This window comes from Salmo salar, chromosome 02, assembly GCF_965601325.2.
Source record: "Salmo salar chromosome 02, fSalSal1, whole genome shotgun sequence".
Lineage (NCBI taxonomy): Eukaryota > Metazoa > Chordata > Actinopteri > Salmoniformes > Salmonidae > Salmo > Salmo salar.
This window is the reverse complement of record NC_138292.1, coordinates 49,128,019-49,139,125: the sequence shown is the minus strand read 5'-3', so window position 1 is coordinate 49,139,125 and position 11,107 is coordinate 49,128,019. Positions and strand designations below refer to the sequence as shown.

Below are 11,107 nucleotides of genomic sequence, written 5' to 3'. Positions count from 1 at the left end.
ATATTTGCCCACTGAAGTCAATTACAACGCCGAACTGCAGTCAGGTCAAGACCCTGGTGAGGACAACGAGTGCGCAGATGAGCTTCCCTGGGAAGGTTTCTGATAGTTTGTGCAAACCCACAGTTTCATCAGCTGTCTGGGTGACTGGTCTCAGACGATCCCGCAGGTGAAGAAGCCAGATGTGGAAGTCTTGGGCTGGCGTGGTTACATGTGGTCTGCGGTTGTGAGGATGGTTGGACTTACTGCCAAATTCTCTAAAACAACATGGTAAAGAAATTAGCATTAAATTGTCTGGCTACAGCTCTGGTGGACATTCTTGCAGTCATCATGCCAATTGCACGCTCTCTCAAAACTTGAGACATCTGTGGCATTGTGTTGAGTGACAAAACTGCACATTCTAGAGTGGCCTTTTATTGTCCCCAGCACAAGGTGCACCTAATCAGCTTCTTGATATGTCACACCTGTCAGGTGGATGGATTGTCTTGGCAAAGAAGAAATGCTCACTGAGAGGGATGTAAACAAATTTGTGCACAACATTTTAGAGAAATAAGCTTTTTGTGCGTATGGAACATTTTTGGGATCTTTTATTTCAGCTCATGAAACATGGGAGCAACACTTTACATGTTGCATTTATATTTTTCATTAGTATACAATTAGTCCCCTATGGTCTATCTGTGACTGAGATGTAAAAAAAAACTAGACGTTAAAATACAAAATCCAATTAACTCAATGAAAACAATGTAACAATGAGGTGATGAGCGAGATTTGGTTCATTTCAAGCAACATAAATTATTTTCTAATAAATTGACACCCTCATTCTCCCTTGGAAGCCCAACATGTAGATTTAAGATTTAACAACTACTTTCAACAAAATTATCATATCTTTTCCTAGCAAATTTTACCAAACATAACTTAAAATCGAAACTAAAATACATGCTTATGGAGCCGATAGTCTCTCCATGAATTAATATCCTAAAGTTAAGCGAACCAAACTAAATTCTCTTCCTATCTTCTATTCTTATTATGTATTTTCTGTCTGTCCCAGTATTATTTCTGTCCTCACCTGTTTATAATTTGACTATGCTGGTCTCCACTCACTAACTGTTATCTAATTCTTCTGTGTCCCTTTTATATTCTCTTCCTTACTTATGCTCTCCTCCTGCTACTTCCAACCCATCAAGGTCTCAGCAGTGTAGGGGAGGACTTCTCCGTTTGCTGTCTTATTCCATAGCTACTTAAATTTATCTCAATACCCTCAATGATCCTGGATTACCTACAGATGTCATATATTCCTGTCCTGTTGGCTTAGAATATATCCTAATGCTTGACATACGTCTACCATTATTAAACTTATTCAACAACAAAATATACTGCTCAAAAAAATAAAGGGAACACTTAAACAACACATCCTAGATCTGAATGAAAGAAATCATCTTATTAAATACTTATTTCTTTACATAGTTGAATGTGCTGACAACAAAATCACACAAAAATAATCAATAGAAATCCAATTTATCAACCCATGGAGGTCTGGATTTGGAGTCACACTCAAAATTAAAGTGGAAAACCACACTACAGGCTGATCCAACTTTGATGTAATGTCCTTAAAACAAGTCAAAATGAGGCTCAGTAGTGTGTGTGGCCTCCACGTGCCTGTATGACCTCCCTACAAGGCCTTTGCATGCTCCTGATGAGGTGGCGGATGGTCTCCTGAGGGATCTCCTCCCAGACCTGGACTAAAGCATCCGGCAACTCCTGGACAGTCTGTGGTGCAGGTGGCGTTGGTGGATGGAGCGAGACATGATGTCCCAGATGTGCTCAATTGGATTCAGGTCTGGGGAACGGGCGGGCCAGTCCATAGCATCAATGCCTTCCTCTTGCAGGAACTGCTGACACACTCCAGCCACATGAGGTCTAGCATTGTCTTGCATTAGGAGGAACCCAGGGCCAACCGCACCAGCATATGGTCTCACAAGGGGTCTGAGGATCTCATCTCGGTACCTAATGGCAGTCAGGCTACCTCTGGCAAGCACATGGAGGGCTGTGTGGCCCCCCAAAGAAATTCCACCCCACACCATGACTGACCCACCGCCAAACCGGTCATGCTGGAGGATGTTGCAGACAGCAGAACGTTCTCCACGGCGTCTCCAGACTCTGTCACGTCTGTCACGTGCTCAGTGTGAACCTGCTTTCATCTGTGAAGAGCACAGGGTGCCAGTGGTGTTCTCTGTTCTCTGGTGTTCTCTGGCAAATGCCAAACGTCCTGCACGGTGTTGGGCTGTAAGCACAACCCCCACCTGTGGACGTCGGGCCCTCATACCACCCTCATGGAGTCTGTTTCTGACCGTTTGAGGAGACACATGCACATTTGTGGCCTGCTGGAGGTCATTTTGCAGGGCTCTGGCAGTGCTCCTTCTGCTCCTCCTTGCACAAAGGCGGAGGTAGCGGTCCTGCTGCTGGGTTGTTGCCCTCCTACGGCCTCCTCCACGTCTCCTGATGTACTGGCCTGTCTCCTGGTAGCGCCTCCATGCTCTGGACACTACGCTGACAGACACAGCAAACCTTCTTGCCACAGCTCGCATTGATGTGCCATCCTGGATGAGCTGCACTACCTGAGCCACTTGTGTGGGTTGTAGACTCCGTCTCATGCTACCACTAGAGTGAAAGCACCGCCAGCATTCAAAAGTGACCAAAACATCAGCCAGAAAGCATAGGAACTGAGAAGTGGTCTGTGGTCCCCACCTGCAGAACCACTCCTTTATTGGGGGTGTCTTGCTAATTGCCTATAATTTCCACCTGTTGTCTATTCCATTTGCACAACAGCATGTGAAATGTATTGTCAATCAGTGTTGCTTCCTAAGTGGACAGTTTGATTTCACAGAAGTGTGATTGACTTGGAGTTACATTGTGTTGTTTAAGTGTTCCCTTTATTTTTTTGAGCAGTGTATAATAATACTATTATATTAATTCCACAGCCGTGTTGTGTTAAATCTCTTCCACTGAATACAACCACAGCTGACTTCCTAAGGGAAAATAAACGTATCTAGATAATGTAAAAAGTACCCCTAATTATCAAACGATATTCACATAACATAATCAGATCAAAATGACTAATCTGAACTACTCCACAAAGAAATCTTATTGTACCCTTATCGTCATTCTGTCTTCTCATTGGTTCAAATTATCAATTGTGTCTAAGAACTTTAACTCCATCATAATTATCAGTTCTACAAATATCCTTAAAGTCAGTATCACAAATGACCTTAAATTCACCATCCAAATGGCTTTTCATTGCGGCTGATCAGACCACAAAAGGAAAAGTCACCAGAGGGGTCAAAAGTCATACCACCCTTTCAGAACCGTATTTCTTACTACATTAGACAAATGAAGGCTAAGAACTTTATCTACATTTTGTATCCCAGGTTCCCAGAACATTCCCTATCAAAAGAATTTCACGTGCTTAATTAAAACTCAGAAAACAAAACTTCAAAATGCCATGTGTGTATACCCCTTTAAGATATCCTGTCCCTAGGAATTTTTCCCAAAGCGCTCTTTTTTCAATAAAAGAACCACTTGGTCAGCATTTCATCATACTACACCGATTCAAAAACCCAAACATTAACTACAAACAAAACCTAATAATAACTCCACTGTACTTCCTCAAATCATTAATCATTTGTTTTAAACTTCCTCAACGGTTCTGTGTACTTTAATTGAACATACACTACCCTTGGATAAAATATTTTACTTCCAATCTATGAAACCCCATATTTTAACGTACTATTTGACTAATTTGACCCAAGATTGCTTAAAACCTTAAACCCCTTCAGTTTGTCTGCAAACCGGCCCATTCTGTTTACTAGGAATACCCTGCCATTATACACAACTGTGTTTAATGTGCACCGTCCCTGTAAAAATAAAATTAACTCCACCTGTAATTCACTTTAATGACTTGATATTTTTCCATGCAATGTTCAATTCACCGGTGTTACTAAACAATCAATACCACGAATCAATAACCAGAATTTATCACAAAACTTTTATGATTCCATTATTCAGACCAGAACCGCTTCCAGCCACATACTCGTGGGAATAAAATATTACCTCTTTTCAAACAGCGTTCTGTCTTTCCTCTATCGCAAGATTAAAACCAATGTTACAACTGTATCTCTCGTTCGGCTTCACACTTATGAAATGTCTATGACCTTAAATGTAACATGTAAATCGCTAAATTGATAAAATACTTAATACAACTTAATACAACTCCCTTCAAACCTATGCGCTCATTATAATTCATTAGATTTCGGTAACTGTCTCTTCAATTTAAACTAAACAAGCCATCAAAACGTTCAGTTTATATCTTAAACAACCACTAACAACCGTATCTTTCCAGGCAAAACATACCAACAGTTGAATAACAATCAGCACCTACAATTTTTATCCACTGATGCATAGGCTGAGAAGCGAACCCGAGTCTCCTGCATGACAGGCAAGAATTCTACCACTGAACCACCAATGCGCTATTGAACTGATGGACACTCCTCGCAAATGACCCTATTTATCAATGTCTGTAGTTGTACAATTAGGCACGTACTATCAATACAATTTCCAGAATATAGCTCTAATGTAAACGTCTAAGCCTTTCTCCTGCAACCGTTGCCTTTCCTCTATCTCTTTCTACACTTGCCTTCGTCTGCGGGCTCCAGACAGCCACACCCTGGCTATGTCTAACCCTCGACATGCTGTTTCCCTGTCTTGTCCCCACATACCTTATGCATCTTTCTTACCATTAGTCCCAACTTTTCCACATCCAAACTTCCATCAAATCCATACTTCCTTCTCCACATTGGACCGAAATAAATATTTATTTTATAACATTTAACTCCATGTATCGCTCATCTCTCGTAAATTCCTGCACCTCCTTTGAGAATTTACTACCCATGTTTGTTAAATTACTTATCGTAGTTATTCTGCTCCTTTTCCCACTCTAGAATTTTTAGAAGGAGTATTCGTATGAATCTTAAATTATCTTTTATTCTATGTGTTTTGGTGTTTTTTTTTAACTCTGATTCAATTACAATCGGTATGTACTTGCTATTAACCTCTATGTGTGTGCTGTATTTTCCTGTGTCCATGTCCTATTGGTAATTTCCTCTAGGGTCCCAGAATTGAACAACTCCTGTTTAATTTACATTTATCCAAAATGTAGCTGTAGTCATTGTGGGAAGGGTTTTACTACACCAAGTGTTGATGATCAATTACTTGAGAAGGAGACCAAGTCAAGACGCTGTACCAGGTGGATTCAGTTTATAGTAAGGCAGTTTATTATGAGACAAAGATATTTGGCTGAGCGTGCACGGACTCCTTCGTTTAGCTCTTAGGGAACTAGCAGAAGAGAGAGCCCCGAAACATAGTGTACATCCAATTTATACAATGAAATAACAGTGTGTTGACGTTGAGTCTAGTAGGTCCGCTCTCCTGACTGGTCGATGAGTGGAGGGACGGTCCACTCTCCAGGTGGTGTCGACTTCCCATTGGCCCTTGGCAGTGTCCTTTGTCCTCGGAGTCTAACACACCTAAGTGTGTGTGTGTGTGTGTGTGTGTATTTCTGGTAATTCGTGTCTGGGTGCTTGCGATATTCATGGAATGTTGTTCTTTACACCAGTGGTCAGTTCGTGTGGCTAGGGCTTAAGTCAGCCATCTGTCTCTGGGTGTGGTCGTGATTGGTATCAGTTGGTCGCTCAATATGTCTCTGGAATTTTGTTGTGTGCTGTTGTGAAACATGTTGTGCAAATGCCCTCCTTATATATCATTAGGTAAAACGTTAGATTATCTTTATTACAAATCCCCCTCTTCACGTCTGCAAGACGTGACAAAAAAGAACAATCTGCGGCACAGCGGGAGTGAAAACAAACAAACGGAAGTACACACATTTGTCAGAGACAAATTTTGTGAGTCCCCCTCTTCACGTCTCACCTCAGCAGATAGCTTGTCAAGTCTCAATAGGGATTAAAATCATATCATTACCATTACAATCCACCCGTTTTGCTAGATATTTCACATACATTATAACACATCTATTTTGATTGGATTCAGAAATTTCACACAAATTCTAACTAATTCATGCATCCCAATAGATGGTCTCATCTAACATGTGCTCCTCATATTTGAATGAATCCTCCACCTTGCTCGGCGGTAGGTACTTGTCATCTCATTGATCTGAACTTTGACTCGGTCCGTAGCTCACCATCTGCTCCGTTATCATCTCTCTAGAGTTCTGGTGATTAAACCTCTTGCACACGGGACCAAACAACAACCACACAACCCAAACACACTCATACAGGTGAAAGCAGCCCATAATACAGTTCTTGCAACACTTTTCCATTTCCCAAACATGAGCTGTGTTATCAAAAATGTACGTACAGCAATGAACCTAATCATTCTACCTACACCATCCTCTTTGCCCGTAACCTATCGAGAGTCAGTCTATTTTACCAGGTCATGAGGGAGGTGGCGGATAATTGGTCAGAGAACCTCTTTACTGCATCCCCTGTTTCATTCATGAATCTCTGTTGATTAAAATATGTCATTAATTCAATCCACATTATTATTTATTGTCAACTACCAACATAATGTAGTGTTAAAGCCTTCACATATTTGATTCATAACTTTGTATTCATCTGGAACCTCCCTGAGGATGCCAATAGCATCATTCTAGACAAAGCTAATCCCATCCTGATCAAAACTCCTCCTGTACCTTCTTTAGCCTCCTACAACTGGCCTCTGATGACTAACTCGAACTGGTTAGACCAATAACCCCAGGGCGCAATTCCTAACCACCCTTTGTGGTAATTTCTGTCGTATGCGTCCTTTGCTGGTACTAGCCCACCCTTCATCAGTTATAGGTGCTGTGAGGTTAAGAATGTTCTATTCATCTCTCAAACCTAAGTTAGTCACATTAACGATTACTTTCAGCCATTAAAATCATCTTAGTTCTTGGTACCATTCTTGTATCTATAACACTGGTATTCATCCGGAATTTAGGTGAACCGAGGTGGGTTGGCTGAGTACAATCTGGCCAACCCCAATTCCTGTAAAGTTGTCTGCTTCCCCAGGAAATTGTTTAATGTTTACCTTAAATTCTACATCTTAATCTTCTTTGATTCCTTATTCTGTACGTCACTCATCAGTGTATTATATAGTTTATCTTTTACTTCTTCTCAATGACAACGGTAACCTATGTTTAGTACCCGTAGGTGTTGGATCTGAATGTATCAGAAAGATTAGACTATGATGCAGCTCAGAGTCTCTACTCTTCCCAAAAACCGTCAACCCTCTCCTGCCCTTAGTCTCTCTGCTTGGTACCACCCCATACTCACACCTCTAGGAGCACACACAGTGATGAACGGTCGGGATAGGGAATCTTCGTTAAGGAGGTAACCCCCGGACCCTGTTGGTATCGGTTCTTCTCCTAACTCTGTGTGTGATCAGCAGTGGTCATATGTGTACATACCTCCTTGCAGTGGGTAACGTGGACCCAAGTGACTCTCTCAGCTTTTCTAATGGCAAAGGCAATGGTTTAACAGCACCTGGTATGGGCCTTCCCCACGGGGCTGCTTCCCGTCTTTTCTCCTCAGGGACTGGATCCACACCCAGTCTCCTGGTTGGATTGAGTGAATCACCTTCTCCTGTAATTCACCTGTTGAACACAAAATCTTGGACATACGGGTTTGGTTAACAAACAGTCTTCTCATGTGCTCTGCTAGTATATCTTTAACTTCTATGTCTACCTGTTCTGGTATCTCTATTCTCCCTAACTCTGGCATTCTACCTGATTAGCTAAACTGTCATCCATCATTTAAAGAGATAGATCCCAGTATCAACACTAGGGATTATATCTTGTCCTAATATTCTAGCTACCATAATCATGTCCACCAAGTAAGTTGGGAACACTTCTACCCATTTGCTATACTTATCTGTTATTGTTAAACACCCCTTCTTCCCCTCAATTCGGAATAGTTCAATAAGTCCATTTCCAAATGTTGGAACGGACATTCTACAAAAAATGTTTTTGTTCTAGTAGCATCCTATCCTGTTCTATCGCCTGCTCTACTATACTCCCCCTTACTCCCCCTTTTTATACATGGCTCAAACCATGTATCAATTTTGCTGTAGTTCTTAACAATGTCTTTTGTAAGGTTAGTAAATTATCCTTATGTCAGCCCTTCTCTTGTAGGATTGCCCCCTTTCATATACCACATGTACAATTCTCCCTGGGGCATTCATCCTTAGGTACCCTGTGCATTTCTCTATCAAGTGTCCTATCTTCTTTAAGATTGAACAACTTCTTTCAACTAAATTATCATATCTTTTCCTAGCGAATTTTACCAAACATAACTTAAAATCAAAACTATAATACATGCCTATGGAGCCGATAGTCTCTCTATGTATTAATATCCTAACTAAATGAACCTAACTAAATTATCCTGCTATCTTCTATTCTTATGTCTTTTCTGTCTCTCCCAGTGTTATTTCTGTCCTCACCTGTTTATAATTTAACTATGCTGGTCTCCACTCACTAACCGTTATCTAATTCTATGTTACTTTTATCTTCTCTTCCTTGTTTATGCTCTCCTCCTTCTACTTCCAACCCATCAAGGTCTCAGCAGTGCAGGGGAGTACTAAATGTCTCATGGTCTTATTACATAGCTACTTACATTTATCTCGATACCCTCAATAATCCTGGATTCCCTACAGATGTCATATATTCCTGTCCTGTTGGCTTAAGTCTACCATTATTAACCTGTTTTATCAACAAAATATAATATTACTATTATATTAATTCCACAGTCTTGTTGTGTTAAATCTCTTCCACTAAATACAACCACAGCTGACTTCCTAAGGGAAAATAAACTTATCTAGATAATGTAAAAAGTACCCCTACTTATCAAACGATATTCACGTAACATAATCAGATCAAAATGACTAATCTGAACTACTCCCCAAAGAAAAATTATTGTACCCTTTTCGTCATTTTGTCTTCTCATTGGTTCAAATTATCAATTGTGTCTAAGAACTTTAACTCCATCATAATTATCAGTTCTCCTAGTTTCCTTAAAGTTAGTATCCCAAATGACCTTAAATTCACCATCCAATGGCTTTTCATTGCGGCTGATCAGACCACAAAAGGAAAAGTCACCAGTGGGGTCAAAAAAGTCATAACCCCTTTTCAGAACCGTTTTTTCTTTCTTACTACATTAGACAAATGAAAGCTAATAACCTTATCTAGATTTCGTATCTCAAGTTCCCAGAACATTCCCTATCAAAAGAATTTCACGTGTTTAATTAAAACTCAGAAAATAAAACTTTAAAATGCCATGTGTGTCTACCCCTTTAAGATATCCTGTCCCTAGGAATTTTCCCCAAAGAGCTAAGCGCTCCATATTCCATAAAATAACCACTTGGTCAGCATTTCCTCATACTACACCGATTCAGAAACCCAAAAGTTAACTACAAACAAAACCTAAAAATGCTTATACTTCCATTGTACTCCCCCCAATCATTAGTTTTAAACTTAATTGAACATGCGCTACCCTTGGATACAATACTGTACTTCAATCTATGAAACCCCATATTTTAACGTACTATTTAACCAATTTGACCCAAGATTGCTTAAAACCCTAAAACCCTTTCAGTTTGTCTGCAAACCGGCCCATTCTGTTTGCTAGGAATACCCTGCCATTATACACAACTGTGTTTAATGTGCACCTTCCCAGTTAATTATAAAATTAACTCCACCTGTAATTCACCTTAATGACTTGATATTTTTCCTTGCAATGTTCAATTCACTGGTGTTACTAAACAATCAATACCACGAATCAATAACCAGAATTTATCACAAAACAAAACGCTTCTTTCCCGCCAAACATAGCCCAGCGATTACCTCTTTTCAAACAGCGTTCTGCCTTTCCTCTATCACAAGATTAAAACCAATATTCCAACTGTATCTCTCTTTCGGCTTCACACTTATGAAATGTCTATGTCCTTATATGTACCATGTAAATCGCCATACTTATAAAAATAACATCATTCAACTCTTTCTCTGTATGCCATTTCCAGCAACAGAGAACGTATTATATCAAAATTCTCTCGCTATTATTTTCTAATTAGTTAGCCTTTCAATTTAAACTAATCAAGCTATCAAAACGTTACATTTATATCTTAAACAAACGCTAGCAACCGTATCTCTCCAGGCAAAACATATCTTCTTACATTTTAGTCCCATGGTGCATGGGCTGGGATCCGAACCCGGGCCTCCCGCGTGGCAGGCGTGAAAACTAAACTATTCGAATGCATACTCGGGTTCAGTGTCTTCCACCTGAAGCAAAGGAAACATTAGGCCCCTATCAGCCTGACCAGGGTCAATAGCGGTGGTGATCAGCCTAGTAGTGTACACTCACAAAAATAACAAACAGGGGAGCTGATATCCCCAGCCTCTCCCAGGGAGGGATGTACCCCGACCCTGGGCGTGGTGCCTTAGGTCGTGGAAACGGAAGCCATTGTCCCATTTTCCCCAACTAAGGTTTCAGTGGTTGGAATCGAATTTATGTAGGGCGCGCAAATCGGCCCTGGTTTCAGTCAAAGTTCTGGAAGGGGTTGGGGCTGGAGTGCAGTGTGTAAGGTGGTGCCAAGGTGCTCCTGATTTACCTTTGACCTGGACAGAGTGTGAAGTAACTTCCTTCACTTCGTACGGTCCAGTCCACCTGGGTTCCAGCCACTTTCTCTTGTGGACTTTGACCCTCACCCAGTCCCCAACTTTTACCTTCAGTGGTGGCGAGTCTCCCAACAGCTCCCCCTCTTTGACCTTGCGGATCTGTGTGGAGAGAGCTGCAGAAAGTTCCGTCAGTTTTCTCACATACAGACATTACAATTTGTTGTACATCAAGGGCGGGCATATGACCTCCCTCCCTTGGTGGACCAGGCATATTCAAACCTGCACATACCTTAGCTATTTAGCCTTAAGGGTTTGAGTGGCGCGTTCCACGAGGCCCTGAGATCGGGGCCTGCACACCTACCCAAATTTGTGTACAATCCCGAATCTCTCCTC

General features: G+C 41.0%; 1 long non-coding RNA gene across 1 annotated transcript; it reads right to left on the bottom strand.

The window, feature by feature from the left end:
- Nucleotides 1–5,301: 5,301 nt before the first annotated feature.
- Nucleotides 5,302–10,904, bottom strand: LOC145861393 (uncharacterized). The gene is made up of 2 exons (XR_014381173.1): nucleotides 6,185–10,904; nucleotides 5,302–5,887 (listed from the first exon to the last, which is right to left on the bottom strand). It is a non-coding gene; the product is annotated as an uncharacterized LOC145861393 (long non-coding RNA).
- Nucleotides 10,905–11,107: the final 203 nt, after the last annotated feature.